Source organism: Felis catus, chromosome A3 (assembly GCF_018350175.1).
Source record: "Felis catus isolate Fca126 chromosome A3, F.catus_Fca126_mat1.0, whole genome shotgun sequence".
NCBI classification, from domain to species: domain Eukaryota; kingdom Metazoa; phylum Chordata; class Mammalia; order Carnivora; family Felidae; genus Felis; species Felis catus.
The window spans coordinates 14,257,501-14,281,584 of NC_058370.1; the positions used below are offsets into that span (position 1 = coordinate 14,257,501).

Sequence of the window (24,084 nt, forward strand, 5' to 3'; positions counted from 1 at the left end):
CAGCACTTGTCTGTCACACGGTGTGTGTGTGTGTGTGTGTGTGTGTGTATGTGTGTGTACTGTGCACTTGTTGACTGTCCATTGCCTTCCCTGAAAAATACAAGCTCCACGCGGCCAAGGACCTGGTGGGTTTTGCTCTCGGCTGCTTGCCGAGGGCCCGGAACAGTGGCTGCCTCACGGCAGGTGTTCAGCAAACGTGTGTCGGGTGGATGGATGGCATCCGTCACTGTTATTACAGAAAACCCAGGCAGGGACAGCGCTTCAGACCCCCGACAGGATTTGAGGCACGGGCAGAAGGGCCAGGAGAAAACACTTCGGACGTAGCACTAACCAGGGGACTGACCTCCCTCTCTGGACATTCGGGCCCCCGTGGGTTTCCACCCCAGACCGCCGTTACGAGCTACCGAGATGCGGGAGACAACATACTGGACCAGTCTTGGGGCCACGCGCTCTCTGAACAGCAGCTCGAACCTGGAGCTGGAGGAGACATCCGAGGTCCTCTGGTCCCTCCTTCCCATCCCCCACTCTTCAATAAGCCTTGACTGCCGCCCATGCTCCCCCGGTACTGTTGGCAAAAATACTGACAGTAACTTCCACCATGGCCTCACTCAACTGAAAGTTTAGAAATTCCCAAAGACTCTTTAAGAGGGTTCAGCCTCTCATCCAATGCTGAATTCCTTCTATGACATCTTAGACAGGCAGTCATAAACGGCCTCAATGGTTGGCACGTCTACCTACGATTAAACCCAAATCGGCCAACTCATAACCTTTACTGCCAAAGGCAGGCCTGCTGGGGCACAATTCAGAGCAAGAACTGTGTTTCTCACTTACGGTAACTCTTTGTGCCAAACCGGTGATGGGTGCCTGGTGCCTGGGGACCTACTTCCTTCCAAAAGGGCGAATGGTTCACATGTGGACACGTGAAATGCCACCCCAGGATGCACAGGACTGACATCTGCAACAAAGAACTGTCCAACCCCCACATGTTAATAGTGCCGAGGCTGAGACGCCTTGACTTACCCGAAGGCACAAGCTCTCCCTCATTTTGTTCCTAATAGTGACCAACTCGGTTTACGTTCTGTTTTCATAGTTTTGATGGAGACCCGAATACAGAAGAGACTTCCCTTCTCCCTTAAATTTACTGTAAGACATCCCACAGCGCCAGCCCAACAGTCAATGGCAACTCATCCTGAGCCCCAGTGCTGGGGCGACACTAGGGCAGGGTGAGGACTGTGGTGAGGTCAGACCTGTCCACCTAAAAGAGGTTTTCCAAATCCAGCCAGCTGGAAATGTGGGCACCGTGTTGACAGATCCTCTGAGTGGTTTTTTTTTTTAATTTTTTTAACGTTTATTTTTGACACAGAGAGAGAGACAGAGCATGAGTGGGGGAGGAGCAGAGAGAAAGGGAGACACAGAATCCGATGCAGGTTCCAGGCTCCGAGCTGTCAGCACAGAGCCTGACGCGGGGCTCGAACTCACGGACCGCGAGATCACGACCTCAGCCGAAGTCGGATGCTCCACCGACTGAGCCGCCCAGGCGCCCCAGATCTTCTGAGCTTTTAATGGAAGCCAGAAATCTGCCTTTTTGTGTGACCTGTCCAGATTTTCAAACGCTGGCTCAATTTTCTGTTTTAAATGTCCTGCAGACCAAGCAAGACGCATCTTGGCTGCCAGCTTACAATCTTTTGCTGCGTCGGACATCACAGCACCGCCACTGGATGGATCATGAGAGGTCGAGTGGGGGCCGTGACAGAGGGCAAAGCTCAGAGGAGGAAAGGAAACACAGGCTGATCACCAGAGGCCCAGGAATATAAGCAGAGCACAGCCGGGATCACCCCTCCCGCCTCAAGCGTCACCGAGTCAGTTTTGATTTTTCCTCCAAAGGCCGGTGCATCTCCCATGCTTGGCTGGACTCTCCCAAATACTCAGCGCTAACTTTGTCCAAGACCTACGAGAAGAGACAACCTTCCCCAGAACACCCTTACGTGAAATAAAGGCTAATCCTCTAGGGCCGTGGGAAAGAGCCTATGGATGGCAGAGCCGCAGCATGTCTTAAAAGTACCCACCTTACAGGAGTGACAAGCTAGACGGTGCAGCCCAGTGCCCGGAAAAACTACAAATTTCACAAACGGCACTGTAGTCCCACAGACGAGGAGTGGGCAAGGCAGATCTAGAGGTGCATTATGATGCAGTTTGGGGGTCCACAAGGGACCAGTCCACCCTCCACTTCCGGCAAATGTTGCTGACTTCAGTTTGGGAACCTACCTTTCTCCCCCTCCGTCCCTACCTCCAGAGGTGGCACACGACAGAGTACAGAATCCTCCCAAACAGGGACATCCGTTAGGAAAGAGATGGGCCCACCACCTACATTTGAACTCCTGATCCAGCCATACCTGAAGCCGGCCCTCCCCAGAACTTTTCACTTCCCCAAGCCAGTAAATTTTCTTTCACTTAAGCCAACCCGGAAATTTTCTGTTACTTACATCCAGAACAATCTCAACAGCTATGGGGCCCCTTGGCCGAGTTTTTGCCTCACTCCAGCTTTGGGGTCAAGAAGAGAGACTCTGCATTCGGTGCTTTCAGCCTGGGCACATCAGGTCCTTAAAGCACTGAGAGCCTTCCTCAGCCTTACGCCCGGGCCGCCCCAGCCTACTGACTCACCTTCCAATCTCCTGATTGTGGTCGCCCGCAGGGCCACCCCCCTTCCCCCCTTTCATGTCTGTAGCCATTGGAAACTACCACCCCCGCCCCTTGCAACGTGAGCACTATGAGAAGTTCTTTGCCATTCTAAACAGTGGCTGACAACCATTGTGAAACCTGCACACATTTCACCACTCCTAAATCAACCCCAGATGACAAAATAATAATCATCAGGAAACTAATGAAAACCCGGAGGAGGACAGATTTGGACCACGTTGTCATTACCCACAATGAGGGATGATCAGGAAAACGTCCTGAGAAAGACATAAAAATGAAGCAAGCTGATTGCTCTTTGGAAGAAGGCTCAGCCCCCGTTCCCGTGAGATTCGAGTCCTCCTTTTTCCTGGAAACAATTTTTAGCATCTCTTGGCATCCTTCTGGTCAGGAATTGGTAAAAAGAAAAGACACAGCGAGATAAAGGCTTCATGCCTTTTCAGTGAAAGGCGATTTGCAAGGTCCACGGTGGTGTTAGGGAGCGTAGTCGCTTACGTACCGGCAGCCTGCGTGTGTCTTCTGGTGGTTCCTCGCGGTGACTTAAAAATTGGGGCGTTTCTCATAAAATCCAGATTTCATGGTCTTTTGAAAGACACAGAACACTTGGCAACACAGAGGCCACATTCCTCCCAGCTAACTACCCTGCCCACTTCATTAACTCTGGGTATCTGAGTTTGCAATTAGTGGTTTCAGATTTAGGGCCTGTGTATTAAAAAAATCATTTAAAAATGATGCTAATTTTGATTCTGGACTAGCCTGACTGACACAGAGCGGCCACTGGATTCTAAGCAAGGACCCGATTGGGTCCCTCCGCTGTGACCTCATCTGCCCCCACCCCCGGCTTGCTGGCCCCCGGCCACACCGGCTTCCAGGCAGCTCCCATCTCAAGGCGTTGCACTTGCTGCTGCTTCTCTCTAGAATGTTCTTCCTCAGATAGCAGGGCTCCCTCACTTCTTCAGTGCTGTGCTCAGAGGCCACCTGCTCAGGGAGGCCTCCCCACCCCAGGCACTTTCTACCCACCTTCTCTTGATTTTTCCCCATAGACTTATCACCATGTGACATTCTGTGGACTTTACATATTTAGGTGTTTATGTTTGGTCTTTCTCCACTTAGCTGCGGCTCTGTGAGAAAGCAGACTTTGATTGTTTTTGTTCTCTACTGTATTCCTCGTGTCCAGAGTAGTTCCTGCGACGCAGCTGGTACTCTCGACGGATTTTGGAATGAATGAATGAATGAATGAATGAACGAACGAACGAATGAACGAACGAAGAAATTCAGTTTCCCATACTGGAGAGTAAAGGGAGGCAGGGGTGTGGGGGAGGAAGGTGGAGGAGGAAAGTGAAAGGCAAAGCCCAGAATGTCTGCCCATCTGGTCACTGAAGATCAGGCAGACGCTTCTGAAGAAAAAGGCATTTTCCACCAGAGAAGAGAGGGGCCAAGAAGAAAAATGAACATCCTGGAATTAGGACCTATGTTGGCCCTGGAGTTCGCACGGATGGGGGTCTCCGCTCGGCCACGGACCGGCCATGTGGCCGGGCAGAGCCCCTCCTCCGGGGCCTCAGTTTCCTCTTCTGCGCAGGTTCTGATCCCAGGCGGCTCTGACTTCCAGGCTGCCTGCTGAGGACTTGTCCTGACAACTTCTCACATGGGGATGAGGAAAGCCAGTGTCTCGGGCTCCATCCTAAGTCGTCTGGAAAAACCCGAGCTGTTTTCCAGCGTGAGCCTCACGGGCCCTTCCCTCTCACTCCAGACTGTACCAGAGTGCTCACGCTCCACGGGGGGACACGATTTCTAGAGTTACTTTCTCCTCAACTGGGACTAAACAGCATTTAACAATCACACCTGCTGTGTTATCGGGGGTTCTTCTCCGCACTCTTATGACGTGGACTCACATCATGAACACGGAAACTGAGACCTAGAAGAACTGACATAAAGCCAAGGTCATGAGACTAGTAGACTCCGGACTTGAACCTTGACAGTCCGGCTCACGTTCAGCCTTACGCTGAACCGGAAGCTATAGAATACGCGAACACACCCTTGTAAAAAAAAAAAAGAAAAGAAAAATGACGGCTAAGGCTAACATGTCCCGTGTCTCCCTCTCATGCCTGTCCGTAATTAACTCGTTGGCTTGTTAAGTGAAGGTCAAAAAGAAGCAAGTTTGACTCTTTCTACGGCAGTTAAAGAGGCAGAGAGTGCAGGAGTTATAAAGACAACCTCCATTCCTCAAAAAATGAAAAACGGAACTACCCTAAGACCCGGCAATTGCACGACTAGGTATTTATCCGAGGGATACAGGTGTGTGTGCTGTTTCGAAGGGACACATGCACCCCCATGTTTACAGCAGCACGATCAACAATAGCCAAAGTATGGAAACAGCCCAAATGGCCATTGACAGATGAATGGATAAAGAAAATATGGTGTATATATATACAATGGAGTATTACTCGGCAATCAAAAAGAATGAAATCTTGCCATTTGCAACTACGTGGATGGAACTGGAGGGTATTAGGCTAAGTGAAATTAGTCAGAGAAAGACAAAAACCTTGACTTCACTCACATGAGGACTTTAAGAGACAAAACAGATGAACATAAGGGAAGGGAAGCAAAAATACTATAAAAACAGGGAGGGGGACAAAACAGAAGAGACTCCTAAATATGGGGAACAAACTGAGGGTTACTGGAGGGGTTGTGGGAGCGGGGGTGGGCTAAATGGGGAAGGGGCATTAAGGAATCTACTCCGGAAATCATTGTTGCACCATATGTTAACGAACCTGGATTTAAAAAATAATTTAAATAATAAAAAATTTAAAAAACAAATTAAAAAAATAAGTAAATAAAATAAAGGCAACAGACAAAGCCTGGCTCTATTTCTTGGTTGCCGTGTGACCTTGAACAAGTCACTTAACCTCTCTGGGCCTTACTTTCCTCATCTGAAATGAAAATAATTATAGCTCTTCCTTTATAGAATTGTTGTAAGGAATAAATAAGCTGATGCCTATGCTCATTCAAAAACAGATCCCAGCATCGAGTAAGCACTCGGAGGTCACTTTTATTGACATTATATTCATTCGAAGGCAACTTGTTCTTTCGAAGACGTATGACAGACTGAACGTGCCCAGACATTCAGGTGCCCTGAGACGCTTTAACGACATCCTTGAGAGACCTCGTTTGCTCTATCTGATTCCCCCCCGAGAACTGAGTTACAGAACCGCTCTTCTGGCTATAGTGGAAGGTTCTCGAATTTGGGGTCATTTCACATCTTCCGGCTGACGTTTCTTCAACTTTACTCATGAACCCTGCCGTACCTTTGTGCCCACTTTTGCGATTAATCACCTGATTTTTTTTTTAAAGAATTTTTTTTTACATTTATTTATTTTTGAGAGACAGAGAGACAGCGTGAGCAGGGGATGGGCAGAAAGAGAGAGGGAGACACAGAATCAGAAGCAGGCTCCAGGCTCCGAGCTGTCAGCACAGAGCCCGACGCGGGGCTCGAACCCACGAACCGTGAGATCATGACCTGAGCTGAAGTCGGACGCTCAACCGACTGAGCCACCCAGATGCCCCTTAATCACCTGATTTTTAAACCATTTCCACCTTGTGACACCATTCGTTTGAGACCCTTGTTACACCTTTTCCGAAGGCATAAGAAAATAAAGACAGGACGCTGAAGGCAAGACAGACAACAAACAACAACAACGAAAACTCGTGCCCGTGTGAAGTTAATGCGGAAAGGGTCCACAAGACCCCGCTAAGAAAAAGACTGCCCTTTGGAGACGTGTGGATTCTTCCCGAATGTGTAAACTCCCAAGATTCCCCAGGGCAAGTTACCTTCACTTTTGCTCCTTTTTTGAGTACTTCGGAGGGGAGGAGGAGCAGTGCTATAGTATCTCAGCACCGCAGAACGAGTCCGGTCCATCGCGGACTGAGGCTGCGTGACGAATTCGATACAGACGGCACCTGCCCCACGCACGGGTGAACAGTCTGAGGCTTGAGTCCTCTGCCCTGCGTCACACGGCAGGTGGGTGATGGAGCGGGGAGTCCACCCCAAGTCCTCTACAACAGCCGCCCACCCTCTGACAGCGCGGCCTCTTGACCCCACATCATAGCCAAGGGCCTGGCCGGGTCTGAGGATGAGGCCATGCCCCCCTGGTTGGCAAGAAACTGCACAGGTTCTCAAACAATGTCCCCTGGAGCAGGATATCCCGGCCCGCTGCCATTACCTTTTCCATCCGGCTCAGTCGGTTAGGCATCTGACTCTTGATTTCGGCTTGGGTCATGATCTCACTCACGGTTCGGGAGTTCGAGCCCCTACCGGGGCTCTATGCTGGCACGTGTGGAGCCTCCTCGGAATTCTCTCTCTCTGCCTCCCTCCCTCTCTCTCTCAAAATAAACTCAGAATAACAAAGTCCTTGTTCAGGAAAAAGTCCGTTCATTCTCAACGGCAAGGCAGGTAAAAGGCCACAATGACTCAGGCTTGGAGAGGATGACCGATGTAACCGAAATGTAGGACTAGAACACAAAGCCCCGGTCAGTCAGGGAGAAGTCTCTGGATTGTCCGTGTGCTTGCTCCGGGAAGCTGCAGGTTGTGCAGTGGAACAGGCCTGTAGTCTGGAATCGAATCTCACCAAGCAGCCGCTGAAGTTGTCCAAGCCTCAGTTTCCCCATTTGTGACATAGACATACGGGCGTCATGGGATTTTTTTTTTTGAGAGGATTCTAGAAGCTTTGTGCAAGTGCCTGGCACATCAAAACTCCTGTGGGGGATTTTCAAATCCACGTTTTCCCTTCCTCGTTCCCCTCCCTGAATACTGAGATCATTTTCACTCGAAACTCAGATTAAGTAAGGCAAGACTGTAGTCTCAAATTCTTCAAAGTCCCAAAAGTCTGGGGCAGTTTCATTCACCACATAATCGCACAAGGCTAAACATCAGCAGAGACACTTAAATCGTACGTTCGCTCACCACCGGCCGACGCGGTCCCAGTAACTGTTTGTCTCCGCTCAGCCCACAGGAGAGCTGAGTGGGGCACATCAAGGAATGTCAGAGCTGGATTTGAACCCTGGCAGGAGGGCCCCCAAGCCCCAGCTGTCAGGGATACACCACCATCTGCAAAATCTGGTGAAGACCAGAATTGAGACTCGCTCAGCTCCTACGAGCATATCAGATCTGGAACATTCTAAGCCGGTTCCATTCAAAGCTGGGGTTAGGAGGGGGCCATGCGTCTTTGGCAGGGTGAAGTGCAGAAGAAAAAATGAAAAATCTTTTGTTTTTCTTTTTCAATTCATTAAGGTTTGTTGGGGTGAGTGTGGACCTCATTTTTTTTTTCTTCCCATGACTTCCCTTTTATTTTAACGGGGAAACGTGCATTTCAAAGACTGCTCAATAGCAGCGTTGAAGTCTCAAGTTCAATCACAATGTCCCCATTGTGGCTGGGGGACTCCTTGGCCTTTAAGCTTGGGTTATAAAAATTTGGTCTGAGCCCAAAGTCTGGCTTTAATAGAATATTTTAATTTTGTTTAATGAATATTATTTTAAATCTGTTTGGCAGTTTTAAAATGTGTTCTTTTATTTTCAAATTAAAATTTACTAATGTTCGGTACTTTCCTGGCCGTGTAGGTGCAGCAAGGAGTGGGGATGATAATAATACAAGCTACCATTTATTGAGTGCTTACTATGTGCCAAACACCCTGCTCCACGCTTTACGGGTGTCACTTCTTCTGACCTTCGAACCACCCAGTGAATAGCGACCACTGCCTCCACCGTCCGGGAAGCTGGGAGAGTCAGCCCCTCGCCCCAGATGGCACAGTCCGTGAGTGGTGGTGGGCTTGAGGCTGAGACGGGGTCTGCCTGAGTTCAGGGGCTGCACTATTAACCACAGCCCTGCCGTCTCTTGAAATTGAAACAGGACTCAATTGACCAATAGCGTAAAGGGGTTATCAATGGCCCAGTATGCAATTCCCTATAATCTCAAGAGCAGTAGTGGCTGCTCTGAGTATAACAACTACCTGATTGAGCGTCAGCGAGGCAGGCACTTAGCAAAGCGAGCTGTTCTATGCGTATTGCCTCGTTTACATTCTCACAATGCTCTTTTGAAGCAGTTATTCCTGTTGTTATCATGTTGCGGAGAGGAAACTGAAAACCCGTTTCATGCAGCTTGTAAGTAACAATAATAATAATAATACATTATAATGACAATAAATACAGCCACACAACTCTGACATAACTCATCCTGTTTGCCAAGCACTATTGCAAACACTTTACCTTTATTAAGGCGACCTCCACAACTCTTTGAGGAAGGGACACAGTCATCCGCTCTGTTTTACAGATGAAGAAACCGAGGCACAGAAAAGTTTGGTAACTTGCCCAAAGTTAAACAGTTGGTTCATGCAGAGCAGGGATTTGAATCCAAGCAGCCCAGCTCCCGGGTTCATGCTCTTAATCTCTGGGCTGTTCGGCAGAGTCAAGACTTAAATGCAGGAAGCCTGACTCCCCCCCGCCCCACCTGTTTCCCACCGCCTCTGAACAAAAGCAGAAGGAAGGTCTGTCTCGGGCAGAGAGTGGGCCCCTCGTACCGCCTGACATACCTCTAGGGACAGAAGCCAGTGTTCTGCTTTTTTTTTTTTTAATGTTTATTTTTGAGAGAGAGCGAGCGTGCACAAGCAAGCAGGGGTGCAGAGAGAGAGGGAGACAGAGGACCCGCATCAGGCTCTGCGCTCATGGCAGCCAACCAGATGTGGGGCTTAAACCGTTGGCTTGAACTCAGGAACCGTGAGATCATGACCTGAGCCGAAGTCAGACGCTCAACCGCTGAGCCACACACGTGCCCCTGGGGTTCTGCTCTTACTGAATTAGGCAGGGCTTCTCTGAGTAAGGGTCTGCAAACTTGGGTCTTTGTCTCCAACCTGTTGCTTAAATATTAGGGAGCCCAAGAAGTCCTATCACTGCCCTCTGGATCCTCCAGGGTAAAGAAGAGGGGGTGTGATATTGGTGGAAATCCACTGGGATCCTGCTATCAGAGGCACCAGACTGGGTCCTTTTAGCCTCTGGATCCCTAGTAATTAGCCCAGCACCTAGAACACAGCTCAGTAAATACCACCGAATAAATGAATGAAAGAATGAATGCCACGTTCCCCCATCACCGGGAAAACAGGAGGCACTCCATGAATCACAAATCAGTGAAACGGTACATGCGGTGTCCCAAGGGCATGTTCTTCCTTGTCAACAAAATTTGTCTTGTCATATTGCAATAGCTCAGCGGTCAGAAAATGTATTCTGAAAAGGGCCATGCGGTCTCTGCAGTAACTACTTGACTCTGCTATTTCAGCACAGAAGCAGCCACAGGCAATGGCTTAGACCAGCTAATCGCAGAGATGTGGTCACCATCTCAACAGATTTCAACAGTAAACCTTCTTTGATAGCTACAAGGACAGGCTCAAGATTCTGTGAGAATTAGCAGATGTCCCTTATTTCCGAGCCCAACTTTTGTACCTGACCGTCAGTTAATATCCCCAACCAAAACAAGTGGAGACTGACGTTAAAATCTCGCTCTCCAGGCCAGACTTGGAGAGGAAAAGTAGTTCTTACACCAGGGGGACAGCCTGGATATCCCAGTGATGAGGAATCAAAACTGGGTTCAATCGTGGCTCTGACATGAGCCACAGGACCTTGGACAAGTTACTGCACCTCCCTGACATTCAATTTTTGAACCTGTAAAATACACATCAGCATCATCATCATAACAGCACATGTCCATCTCAGGCTATTTGGAGACAGAAAAGTGTTTTGTTAAGCCAGCACAGTGCCTGGCACACAGTAGGTGTTCGATAAATATGGACCACTTATTATCCCCAAAGAAGTCTTACGTTTTCTTAAAAACAAACAAAAAACAAAAAAGCGAATTCGCTAAAAATAAGCACAAAGAAAGGCCAGCCAAGATGCAGGAAAGGCCACTTCCAAAATCAGGCTCCTAAAGACATGCCAGTAAGGCCTTCCAGGGGTCCCCAGGTATCAGAAAATTCTCCACTCTAGATCAAACCTCTGAAAGCCCTCCCATTTCTCTGTCCCCTTCCCCCAAAGCCTGCTTCTGTGTCCTTGTAACACTCTGCCTTTCTCGTGGGCGCCAGAGCCACGTGGCAGACATTCGGAGCATTTCAGACATTTGCTGAGTTTAAGACATTCCTTCTCCCCTCCTTCCCTGCACATCCCAACATTAAAGTCTCCAGGGAGCACCAGAGAGCTCCGGCCCATGGCAGACCAGGAGTGAATAATCTTCCTCTGCTCCATTCTTTTCCATGGCTGGATGGGGCCAAAACTCTGTTTACAACACAAGCAGCAAGTCACAACTTGTCATGCCACATGACACCGGCCCGGCCGCAAGTTATCACTTCCCTCTGCTGTACCAGTCACACAAAAGGCCAGAGGTGCAGGAATCTGCCTCCTGCTTTCCTTTCATCCACCACCTTCCCAACCAAGAAGGGCATTCATAACTTTGCTGGAGAGACTAACGTTTCTAGAACACCCTGAAACAAAAGTCCCCATACATGCAAATAATACACACCCAGAAAAGAAAACAGCCTCTTTGCATCGACACCCTCTCTGTCTCTTCTGAAAGGAGGCTTTCTCCCTACGTGGGATTTCCATCCGCAGTGAGGCTGGTCCCCGACTCGGGGACACAGCAGACACTCTCTCGCTCTGTGTGTATTTCCGGGAGCAGCCAATCAACAAAGACCTAAAGGTGTGGATTTACACAGCCCCACATGCTAAAAAAAAAAACAAAAAAACAAAAAACCACATACGTGTTCATAGGAACAAAAAAACTGTTCTGGAAACAACAAATACCTTAACCACGCCGTGACTATAGGAAGGTGGGAGGTGAAGAAACTGACCAGAAGGAACAAAAGGCATTTCGGCCCCTGGTTTCCACATATCCAAGTAACCAGGATTGAAAATCTGCTTCGGAATGGGGCGGCGGGGGGGGGGGGGGGGGGGGGGAGGGGGGGACCTGCTTTGTCTGCCAGAGCAGAGAGAGGGAGGGGTCCACAGGAGATGGGAATCCCAGCCCTCACGCCTCGCTTTACCCCAAGAACGTCTTCGGTCATCCTCAGAACCCAAATCAAACTGAGGTCCTTCAGCCGTGGTCCCTTGAAGCCCCCTTTTTGTGTCCACTTCAACCAAACACATCTACCAGCAGGAATGCAGAGTTGGCCGAGGTAAGGAGAAGTGGTGTTTTTCGCTCTGTTTTGGTGACCTTCATGAGGCTCATTTATGCACTTCAAGCTCATGACCTAATACATGTTGGTTTGGCTTCTCTTCTCATAATAGCAGCCTGTAAAAAGCTTTTGAGAATTCCCCATGTTTTCTTATTTTGGGTCAAGAAAATAAAATCGATATCTAAGTAACCTTAAAAAAATGGCCTGCACAATCTAAAAATCTGGAACGTTTCCACTAGGGCTAAGGATATCTCTTAAAGCCTCAAAGAGCATCAAAGTTAAGCCCAACCATCGCCATTTTTAAGGTAAGCGATTCAGTAACAGCATATGTGAGAATTAGCTAAGAGGGGCTTTTTGACATAAGTCAAACAATGACATTTAAAACTCACGTTAAAGCAATTACCGTGCAGAATTTTTCCGTGTTTTTCCCATTTCTTAAACAGAAGTGTATATGTTTTCGACATAGTTTCTCGCTGTAATTTTCTTTCTTGGCAAACCCACATCTTACCATGAAACCCAAAGTATGCACGCTACAGAAACAATAATGGCTGAAACAGACTCGGCTGGGGCTCTGGCATGATTTTTCTTTACGGAATTAAAATGTCTTTTGGCTAATAATATGCTGCACATTTCAGTTACGAAAGACCATTCTTGGGAGACGAATAGAAAAGAAAGGGGAACTGACAGATTCAGCTGATGTGAGACAAAAGTTAAGTTGCTATATTCATACAGTAGTCAGACCCTCCGGTTCCTCATTCTTTGGGGACAAAAATGTCGATTTTATCATTTTTCCTCTAGTTAAATTCGCGGGGAGTTGACAGCTCTCTCGGAACGACTGTGAGTAGGTATGGACAGATACGTTACATCTGGGAACATGCAGAGTTTAAAAAAATCTAACGATACTAGACACTGAGGAGGGAAAGGGGGAAAATCACACACGTTTCTGTGCTATCGACACAACACCACTGATACCAAAAGGCGAAGTAATTTCTAACTACTTTGAAATACTCTGTTCATTTCGAAATCTGTCTAGATTAGCATTCTCAGGCAAAGAGAGGTGACCGTGTGCACATTCTCAAAACTGGTGAGATGTAAACCTGTCTCCCCTGGCTATCTATTCATCCGAGTTCCTGTTTTCAATTTCTGCATATATCTGAACACAGAGGGAGATTCTGCAAAAAGGCAAGAACAGGCACATCGGTGCCCTCAACCAGGATCGCCAAAGGATGATGACCACAGCAAAGAGACCCTGCTTTCTAGAGACCCCAGACTGCATGCACAGACCCTCGCATCCCTCCTGCCACGCTCTGTCCCAAAGTGGGAGCCCTCTTAGACCCCTCTGACCTGCTTGTTTCAGATTCAGGCAACCGATGGCCTCCCTCAACCTTCAAAGTGGCAAAGATAAATCGCTCCAGTTACCTGACTCTTGGGACCACCTGTTCCAAATTATTCTTCGCTCTCCAAATGTTTATAATCTCACCCCCCAAACAAGAACCCACCCATAGCGATCCAGCACCTTCCGGTAAGCTCCATTTGGACCGCCTACCGGAACATTTTAGGGCTTTGCCACTGCCTATGAACTTATTGACTCTTTTTAGGAACTGAAATGCGTCGCATTATAGTATCGAAGGAACGAATCAAATTAGCCCTTGTAAATAGACATCCTTTATAGACCCATACACAACCTGCTAAACACCATGACTCAGGAAGGCTCATATTGGTGTTTCCTAATTACTTAATATGATTTTTCTTCCGTTTGGAACAACAACGAAACATCAGGGCAGAGTCAGAAAATAATTGGGCTCGATGCATTTCAGATCATCCCGATTTCGCATCTCTGTCCAAGGGAAAGGAAAGCAGAAATGTCCTCTCGGCCAAGGTTTTTACAGCACATGGGAAACGCACAGTCCGCAGAGGTCTGAAGGCCCCCATTCTGGTTTCATTCCCTCTGCAGGCTCTCGTGAGTCATGTAACTTGAAACTCAATTCTTGCCTTAACAAAGTTGGGATGTGATAATAAATAATAATAATAATAATAATAATAATACCACCACCATCTAACCTGAAGAGTTGTTGTGAGAACCCATCCTAAAAAGACATGTCAAGAACTGAATTCAGGCCTGGCATATGAGCTGTTTCATCATTATTATTAAACACAAGGATATAATTTGCAAGTGGAGAGAAATGGCAAAGACGCCAGGAGGATGCGAGTGAGAAAAAAAAAAATAAGGAGAAAAAGCAGCAAAAATAAATTTAAAAGCCTGTGGCTTCCTTCGTCCTCTCTCCCCTAAATGCACCTGGCAGATACTTTCATACCTTGAAATTGATTTTCAGTCACACGCAATGAGGAACAAGTTCCTGCCCCTCCGATTCATTTACAGGGACAAGTGGGTCTGAACCAGTCACTTCAAGTGTTTGCCACCTGATTGAGGGGGTTTATCCTCGGATTAGAAGAGGTGTCCGCGAGTCAAACACCATTAGGCCAGCTAAGATCTTCAAACAGTGAAAACGAAGCACTGTCTCCGGCCAATTCTCTGCTAATCGCTTCCCCTACTAGAATCTTCTCTCCGTTGTGTGTGTTTGGAGCTGTGCGAACTGCCACCAGCAACAAGGGGTGTGGGGAGTGGGCCATTCAGGAAGCTGTTATGATCTGGGGGGTGGGGGAGAGGAGGGTGGGGAGTGAGAAGGGCGCTGTGGGGAGTGTGCATGAGTATGTGTGTATCTTCTGTCAACAGGCTGTGTTTTCTCAACTCTGGGGTTAATTCTCTGTAGAGATTCCTTTTCAGCAGACTCCACCAACTGCTTCTGAGAGCAGCTAGCTAGAAAAAAAAAAAAAGAAGAAGAAGAAGAAGAAGAAGTTTCCTTCCACCAACAAAACCCAGTCCTGGCAAGAGCTGGAAGGTTCGGCCTTTGGAGGTAACTAAATAACCAGCCGCTTCCCGTCCACAGATAAGGAGAACACATCTTTAGGTGACTCTCCCCTTTATAGAACATCTTTGGGGAGGTTCCTGTCCCCCAAGAAATGTTTCCTGACAGCCACAGGCTCTCTCTCTGCGGAGAGAGGCATCTGTCATGAGCTGCCGGGAACCCCACTTAGGCACCATAACGGCCTGCGATTTTATTATACAAGGAGTTTATTGCTGGCCTAATTAGTTTCAAACTGGGCATTCCAGCCGAGGACACCTAAAAAACATCTGGTGGCAGGAGAGCAAGAGAGAGACCTCGTTCTGAGCCGGTTACGGTTGGATTTCTGCATAACTCTGGTCTCTCGCGCCCGAGACACAAGTTATCTTTGGAAAAGTAACCGAAAAAATAAGGAAATGTTTTTCTTTGTGGGAAATGGAGTCATCTTGTCATGGGGGAACCCAAACCGTCTTAAAGTGGACGTGCTCGGACCGTGTATACCTTTTCACAAACTGCCGGGGTCCCCCTATCTGGCTTCACCCAATTCAAAATGTACTTCGCTGCCCCACAGAGTGCTTTTGCTGGGGACTTTCTCCTCGTTCCAACAGCAGCTAGCATTTTATCAATTTATCCGTCTGGAACAGGCTTTGCAATCTCGTACTTGCAATTTAAAGCAGAAGTAAGACCACATATTTGAAACAGCATGTCTTGGGTGTTTTTGCCAAATGGTAATCCTATAACAAGTCAACAAATCATAGCTCTTTATGATGTGTTTAATACGACACAAAAGGCATGAAAGGAAGACTTTAGAACTTAAGCGATGAAAGCATCTGGTTTTTAAAAATCCCAAAGAATCAGGGTAACATCTTTTTCCCTTTTCTTTTCTTTTCTGTTTCCTTCAGCTATTTAACGTTAGCAAAGAGACTGATCTGTTTATAGAGTATTCTCATTCACACAGCCACCCCAGAGGTGAGCTGTGTTCAGGGCAGAGGAAAACCGCCAACTCCTTTAAGATAAAATAGTTAATAATATGGCGAAGCTAGAGTTACAGCAGGAGAATGGTCTAACTACCAACTACGTGTGGGACATAGGAACGGCTTTCAAAAATTCAGGCCCTTTCGGATCTAGCCATATTGGTCAAAAGTGCCAAATGTAGAGTTTCCTCCAAAGGCAAGGAGATTTTTCATACAAAACACGATTTTATGCTCAGTCAAAAGCAAGACTCAAAACACCATCATTTATGACATGCATCTCTCAGTACTTTCCTTAGTCTGAGGATGTCTAAATGCAAGGAAGTATAATGTTTAAGGGGTTTAAAGATGTGGAGAGAAAAGTGGAAGACACGAACATTTCTTGGGGAAAAGTTGCCCGGAAGATTTTGCACGAAGATTATTTTTAAATGGGGGTCTCCCCGCCCCGCCACCCCCCTCCCTAAATGGCCCACAGGCTGGAAATGCAGCTACTAGTTCAGTACTCATACGCTGGTCATAGAAAAATTGCAGTCGAGCAAGAAAGGGCTCATGAAATGAACAGATTTGGTTTGAAATACAGCAATTGTCCGCTGGTTATAATTTCCTTTGGAAGGGAGCTCCGTAACTCAAACATAATTCAGCACTCAAATCCCTCCTTGATGTTTGTAAATCATTCTACCTCCCCTCCGCTCATGCTAACAACCAGGCTCCGATGCTCGCTCATTTCGCTGCACCTCGTCATTAAAAGGTACCTGCACCAAGGGTGATTTATATCTCAACGTTATATATATATGTATATATATACACACATATATGTGTGTATATATATACATAAAATTAAAGATTACGTAGCGTTTCGGGGAAAGGGGAGAAAAGAAAATGGTATCCATAAAGATGCAACATCAGTCTTGCCTTTCAAAAATAATTCAGAGCCCAGCAGCAGGCACGCTAACTGCGTTTGGGAGGAGCGGGATCCTCACCGCCAAAGCGCTTCGCTTTCAAGCCCTGAGAAAGGCGCGCGGAGGATTTTGCGACGCGAATATTTTTACCAGTCAAGCCTTACTAAGATTCCTGGAGCTTATAGACAATTTATTTGGGGGCAGGATATGTATTTAAGGAACTGCGGCCAGCACGGCCGGTTCACGTCCAGACTGCATGGATGAGAAACAATTCCCTTCTCCACTTTCTCCCATTACAGCAAAACCCTAGCCTCCTTCTCAACAGTCTTGGGATGGATGCAAAGTTTTTTAAGTTTCCGACTCCGGCTTCGGCAGGCACCAGGACGCCCGCTCGGGTACAAAGCCCGGAGAGCCGGCCCTGCGCAGGCCGGGCGCAGCCGGACTTTAGAACAGAAATGCAGCTAGAAGGCGGCTCGGCGGCCGTTCCCGCCCCTTCCCGGGGGCTTCGCAGACAGCGCCCCGGGGCGCACGTTGGGCTCCCGGCGCCACTCCGGTTCGGACGGGGCGTTGAGGGGGAGGGGGGTGGACGCAGCCGACGACCCGGGCCTCGAAACCGGCCAAACGCAGCCCACCGCATCTACACCGCCCGCGCGCCCATGCACTTGTCCCGCGCGCGGGAGAACAAACTTGAGTCGCTGTCCCCCCCCTCCTCCCCCCAGCGCAAAAGGAAACTGAGACCCGCAGCCTGGCTTCTCCGAGACGGAGTCGGCCCGCTGCCCCCGCCGCCCTCGCGCCTGCGGCGCCCCGGGGGCCCCGTGCGCCCCTCGAGCGCCCCGACAGCTGCGGAGGCCCCGGCCCGGCGGGTGCGCGAGCGAGGCGCGAGGAGACGGGTCCGCGTCAGCCCGGGCCCGGGGAAGCCCGGCGGAGCCCGGCGGGCGCCCCGGGGCGGGCGCCGCGGGAGGTACTCACCGCGCGCAGTGGAGAGGGCGCCCCGGCGCGGGCGGGCGCGGGTCCGACGCGGCCGGGCTGACTGCGCCGGGCACGGTGCTGCTCCGCCGCCGCCGCTGCCTCCGCCTCCTGGGCTGCCGCGGCCGCCGCCTGCGCGGGGAGGACCGGCCCCTTCCCCTCCCCGGGCCGGGCCCTCCCTCTGCCCCCGCCCGGTCCCCGCGCCGCTGCGTGGGCGCGTGGGGGCGCCGAGGCGCGGCGCTGGGCTCTGCGGGCGCGCACCCCCGGCGGCTGGACGCGCGGCGCGGGGCTCCGGCCCTGCCGCCGCCGCCGCCGCCGCCGCCGCGCTGCTCTCCGCGCCTGCAGCCCAGCCGAGCGCGCCGGCTCCTGCCGGTCCCGGACGAGGCGAGGGCGCAGCCTCCTCCCCGCCCCCCACCCCCGACACCCCGCACCTCCTCCCTCCGCGACCCAGGCGCGGCCCCCGAGAAAGGCACCTCTGCAGTCCGGCCGACAGTCATTCATTCACCCACCTATTTATTCATTCATTCCGCCTGCACTGAGCATCTGCTGCGCCGGGTTCAGCTCCTGGGAGATTCAGCTAGAACGAGAGGATTCGTTTTCTGTCCTCCGGAACTTACATTCACGTGGGGCGATAGACCATGAACAAACAAGTAGAGAAGCAAGGGAATTTCGGAAAGTTCGAATCGTCATGGAGGGGGGCAAGTATGTGCTGGGGGCTCAGGGGCGGTTATCTTAGAAGAGTCAGGAGGGACCTCTCCGAGGAGGTGACAACTGAATTATGAGAAGGGCCATTGCTGGTGATATCTGGGAGAGGGGAGTTCAGGGATCATCCGCCTACCTTTCACCCACTTTACAGATAGGGAAACTGAGGTCCCAAGAACGTAACCGGCTCACCCGAAGTCAGTGGCACAGCCCCGTCCACACACCCCCCCTCTAATTGAGGTACCCCACTTACTTCACCCTATCCTGATCGCCTGTGTCAATGCTCCCCACGATAAACTGTCGGGAACTGGGTCTAGGCTCTTCCCTCCCTCCCAACCACTTGACTGTGGGATATCTAGGCCAAAAACAATACCAACTTCTGCCATTTGTGAAGCTCCCGCTTAAAAACCGGGTGCCCAGATAAAGTTGAATTTTACAAAATCAAGATGTAAGGTTTAGTATAAATATGTCTTACGCAACAGGTGGTGATACTTACATTCAAAAATTATTCATTGTTTCTCTGAAATCCCAATTTAACTGGCTATCCTGTATTTTCTTTGCTAAATCCGGCAACCCAAGCTCACCCAAGGATGCCCACCCCATCCTTACCCCATTTAAACCCCCAAAGAGATCCAAAGGTAGATGCTGTAAGCATGCCCAGTTTACCAATGATCAAGCCCAAGTTGAAAGAAAGCAGAAAGTGGCTGAGCCAGGGCTGAAATTCAGGTCCAGCTGATTCCCAAAGCCCTTGATCTTGAGTTGCAGGGTTACAGGAAAGCTGATAAAACTTAAGCTCCTGGGCCCCTCACTGACTGGGTCCGTTTCTAAGGTTCTGCCATTTTGTACATTTGACATGATGAACAAGTGACCTTGTGAACACATTGCTAGGTCCCTGTCAACATATTGACATTTAGTTGCGATCAGTAAAGACCGCTGTCTCTTTCCATTCTGGCTCCCCACTGTAGTACTTGATCCTGCCTGAGGAGGTGGTGTGGGAGTGGCCGCTGGCATTTTGGGGATCCAGCTGAGGAGAAGTTGACTTGGGAATTTTGTGATGGTTGTGGTATTTTTCAGCTTCTTAAAATCTGAATTTGTTGTGATTTATTTTCTTAAATTCAACGACATACTCACTTTTGGACCTAATTTTTGACTGGTATTCTTTTTCTTTTTTTTTAATAATTTTTTTCAAGTTTATTTATTTAGTATTGAGAGAGAGAGAGCGAGCACAAGCTGGGGAGGGGCAGAGAGAGAGGGAGACACAGAATCGGAAGCAGGCTCCAGGCTCTGAGCCGTCAGCACAGAGCCCGACGTGGGGCTCGAACCCACGAACCGCGAGATCGTGACCTGGCTGAAGTCGGACGCTTAACCGACTGAGCCACCCAGGTGCCCCTCGACTTGTATTATTTTTCCTAAACAGGGCCCTCAAATTGGGTGTGCTGGGTCAGGGCCTCACTACACCCGCACCTGCCTCTGGTCAGAGCTGATTCTCCTCTTTCTACTTCCAGAACGGTCAATGGAAGCAAGCGTATTCAGTACGCATGGCTGGTCTCCTTCCCTGACCCAGGCAAGCACCAGACCTGTAGCTCCTAGATGAAGACGACTGATGCTTCCTGGAAGCAGAACACACACGTGTACTTGGCCTTGCTTTCCTCATCTCGAACACGGAGGTGGCCGTACCCACGTTGTATTATTATCGTGATAATTCACTGAGATCGTGCTTGTAAAACACTTCCCACCCTGACTGTAGCTGGTTCTAGGGCCGCTCCACCAATATTATTACCGTACACACAACTTCACGTCCCACAGCATCTTGCAAAAAGCTCCAAGTCATTGTAAATTGAGGGTCTTAATGTTCTCCAGAGGTGTTTAATTTCTCTTGGCCCATGAGCCTTAATGTGATGTTATTTAAACAGTAGTAGTAAGCAGAATTTTTTTTTTGCTAAAGGAATAGAATGGGATAGATCTGCATAGAAAATACCAAGCGAATTGCATTCAATAAGAGAGAGTGTGTGTGTGTGTGTGTGTGTGTGTGTGTGTGTGTGTGCGCGCGTGCACACACACAGGCACCAGGTCAGGCTGGGTTTCTTGCAGATCATTGGGGAAATGTCAACAAACACTTTAACTAAGGGTACTCTATGGAATACAAAGGGTTAATCTTCAAACCATTTACCCCTTCACCAGAATCTGGCCCATTATCTCCTAAATCACAGCCACACCCCCCAGCACCTTGAGAGATAAACAGGAGGCAGGTACTTATTAATTTTATTTTTCCCTTTTCTGAGGGCAGTGGTTCTCAACTACACTCAGCTGCACATTAGATTCTCCGAGGGAGCTTTGAAAAATCCCCATGCTGAGGCCCCACCCCAGACCAATTAAACCAGACTCTCTGGGGGAGGGACTGAGGCATCAGTATTTTTTAAAGCTCCTGGGGTGATTCTAATGTTGGGCAGAGGATGAGAGTCCCCATCTTTGGAAGTGTATGGACTTGACCACAGATTCACAGCAGATGAGACAGAAGTCCAGATAGGAGGTAAGCCTCCCGATTCTTAATTCAAGACCACCTAAAATGCAGCTGCCTTCCTGGGTAACAGCGCCCCCTTTCCGTCCCTTCCTTTCCTTTGATTTTTTTTTTTTCTGGCTAAGTATTTGCCCTCATTTTGTAATGACCAGCAAAATAATCCCAGACGAAATCTGAAAATGCTAAACCATAAAGCAGATTCTTTGGAGTGTAGACCACAGGCATGCCTCCCCTGGAGTAAATCACTTTTTCCCCCCAGAGTCTTCCAAGTAAATGTTCTCTGAAGCCAGAAGACCAGCTACGCTTGGAAAACTACAAACTTCACAAAGTATCCCGCATGTATATACATATCCTACAAACACATATGTGTATTCTCTATGCCAAATCACGCCTTATTGCTATACGCATTCCTTTCCCACCTGCAAAGAAAAAGTACTCCGTTTTTTTTTTAATGCATTCATTTAAACCTTGGTTCTTTCCAAAAAGGATTTGAGGCAACATGCAAAAACATTAATAGAATGACACAGGAAAAGCAGGTGAAAGGGGAACATGGGGAGGAAAAGAAAAGAAAGTCAAGGGAGAGGTTTGCATACCAAATGTGGGCTAGGAGGAGCTGAGCCCTTATCAAATGGTAGACTGAGAATCAGATGCTGAACTTCCTGGCAGTCAAGGCAAAGGAGAAAATGTGATCCATTACATCAGTGGCTTTCAAATTTTCTTTTGTTCAAAAGCAAGCGCGCGCAGGAGCTCGGTATGAAAAAAAGGAAGTGAGGGATCCCAGCCGCAATCTCATCGCTTTCTCCCGTGGGTACTTGTAAAGGGTCTTAAAACAACCCACAAAGTTCCGCAGAGTCAAGATTGAAAACCATGAATTTCAAAGTGCTTCCCCGTGTTCGTGAATCTCATGGCCTATAAGGTAGAAACGAACAGAACGACTTGAAGCGATCAGAGCTTTGATTCCTGATATTGGTACAGGAGAGAAGGGTTCCTGGGAGTCCTTATAAAAGAGGCAACACGGGATATGGGCGGGGGGTGAGGTAGGGGGCTTTTTGCACACGTGTGAAATATAAAATAACCCTTCAGCAAATAAAATAAAATAAAATAAAATAAAATAAAATAAAAAACATAACATAAAATAAAATAAATCTTACACTCTACATAACCTGGGGGCACAAAACAGGCCTACTCCTGGGTCAATAGTTTCCCAGTAGCCTGCCTCTTTGTATTTAATACCTAAACTTCATAGAAGGCATGACTCTCAAAATCATGAGACCAGTTTTATAGAGAAAAAACTCATATTTGTATCCTCAAAACTCCATGTAGCATTTCTGTTGGAATAACGTGTAGGACAGTAGGACCCATAAGGAAAACATTTCAAGTACTATTGAGACAACATCTGAATCACGTTTTGAAACGTGCAAAGAAGGGGACACACAATCTGCTATGGTCGTGTCACCACGTACACATCAACTATCTGTTGCGAACTGAAGTAATTGCTTGGTGGTCAGGAAACCAGCCTTTCAGCATTTTACCATCTTCAGCCAGTTTGATACATGGTCAGCATTTAAAATTTTTTTTAATGTTTATTTATTTTTGAGAGAGAGAGAGACAGAGCACAAGCGGGGAAGGGGCAGAGAGAGGGAGACACAGAATCCAAAGCAGGCTCCAGGCTCCGAGCTGTCAGCACAGAGCCCGACGCGGGGCTCGAACCCACGAACCGCGAGATCATGACCTGAGCCAAAGTTGGATGCTCAACCGAGGCGCCTCTTGGTCAGCATTTTAAGTGTTTAGTCCCATTTTAGGAAATTGATTGGGGGCTCTGGTTGACATGTCATGAATTACAATTCTTCCTATTTAAAATACTGTAGGAAATCAACTCTTGGGTGCAATTTCAGGCAGAGCACCAGAATTTCAGGATGTCTGATGCTCAGTGGGAGACACTCATTCCCACGTAGAGAGGTACATCGAGACCCCTATCCATGCAGTTCCTTTGGCCGAGACTACCCCTCCCCGACAACAGTTCGGTGGTTTCATTCCATTCCCTTCAGATCTCTGCCAAATGTCTCCCCACCCCCCACCCCCCAGCCCCGAGATCAGATCCCCGATCTCCCTGTCCAAAATAGCATCCTCATCACATGGCCTGCCCTCCCTTGTTCTCACTCAGCACATTTATCACACTGCAACACTACATTACATATTTACCTGTCGATCTATTCCTAGCGGCCTCTCCATGTAGAGTGTCAGCTCCATGTAAGCGGGGACTTGCTGTTTTGTTCATGGCTATATCCTCAGTGCCTAGAACAGTGCCTGGTGTACGAGTAGGCACCCAGGAAAAAGTTGAGGAATGAATGGCAGATACAAATGAGGGGGCCTGGGCCAGAGTCACGCCGCCTTTTCTCATTTCCTTTGCACCCACCCTGAAAGAAACAAACAGGAAGGAAGGCGTTCAAGAAGCCCGTCCTTCCGGAGGACCAGAGCAGAACTCAAGGGCAAGGTTTTCTTCTCTAGTTCTCTCATGCTCTCTTTTTCAATTTGCTCATTGGCGAAGCCCTGAGGATTCACAGCAGACTGAGAGCAGCCTGGGTGCCTGAAGTCCGCGTTTCCCTTTGGGGACTAGTTGGGAGACCGCAGAGAAGGTGCCAGGTGAGAGGAGAAGGAGACGGAGCCTTTGCCCCTTGATTGTAAAATCCAACAACAGAGCAAATGCCTTGATGGTTTCCCAGATCCTTTGTCATGATCAGCTTTCAAATCAATTCTGGCGTGAAAACCACCCATAAATCTCCAAGCATGGTCTCCCAGCCAGGCCACTTCCTCATGCTTTCCTTCAAAACCCTGCCACTCTTTCCTTTCCTTGTCCCCTAGAGAGCAAAAGCAAATAGGATGACAAGATTTCTGGCTTTTTAATACATCTGGCTTCTCTTTTCCCCTTGCTTTTGGCCGCCTGTCCTATCTTTGATAGTGAACAGAGCCAACCGGTCTTTGATAAGTATCGGGGCAGTGATCTTAGAAACACTGATGGGGAGACATCCGAGATCTCCACAATCCAACCAGAGATTGTTTTACATTCTTAAAGAATGTGTGGTCCTGAACACAGAGGGACTATCTGAAGAGATTATAGGAGTTCCTCAAGTTCAAAGGTCTAGAGACCTTCTGAGAGTGGAATGCTTTTGAGCATGAATGTCCCGGCAAACTGGGACAGTTGACCACCCCGCCTGAGCATGATG

The 24,084-nt window shown here is 48.7% G+C and overlaps 1 protein-coding gene and 1 long non-coding RNA gene across 3 annotated transcripts in view; one reads left to right on the forward strand and one right to left on the reverse strand.

Moving 5' to 3' along the window:
• Positions 1-18,264, reverse strand: part of EYA2 (EYA transcriptional coactivator and phosphatase 2) — a 266,177-nt gene extending 247,913 nt beyond the window's left edge. The window contains exon 1 of one of the 2 annotated variants that reach the window (XM_023251154.2): positions 18,150-18,264. The gene's annotated coding sequence lies outside the window, so the exon portion shown is untranslated. Of the gene's footprint in view, positions 1-17,643; positions 17,786-18,149 lie in introns of those variants that run through there. The other variant, XM_023251153.2, reaches the window with a different exon arrangement.
• Positions 18,207-20,714, forward strand: LOC123384293. The gene is made up of 2 exons (XR_006595132.1): positions 18,207-18,342; positions 19,848-20,714. It is a non-coding gene; the product is annotated as an uncharacterized LOC123384293 (long non-coding RNA).
• The last annotated feature ends 3,370 nt before the right edge of the window (positions 20,715-24,084 follow it).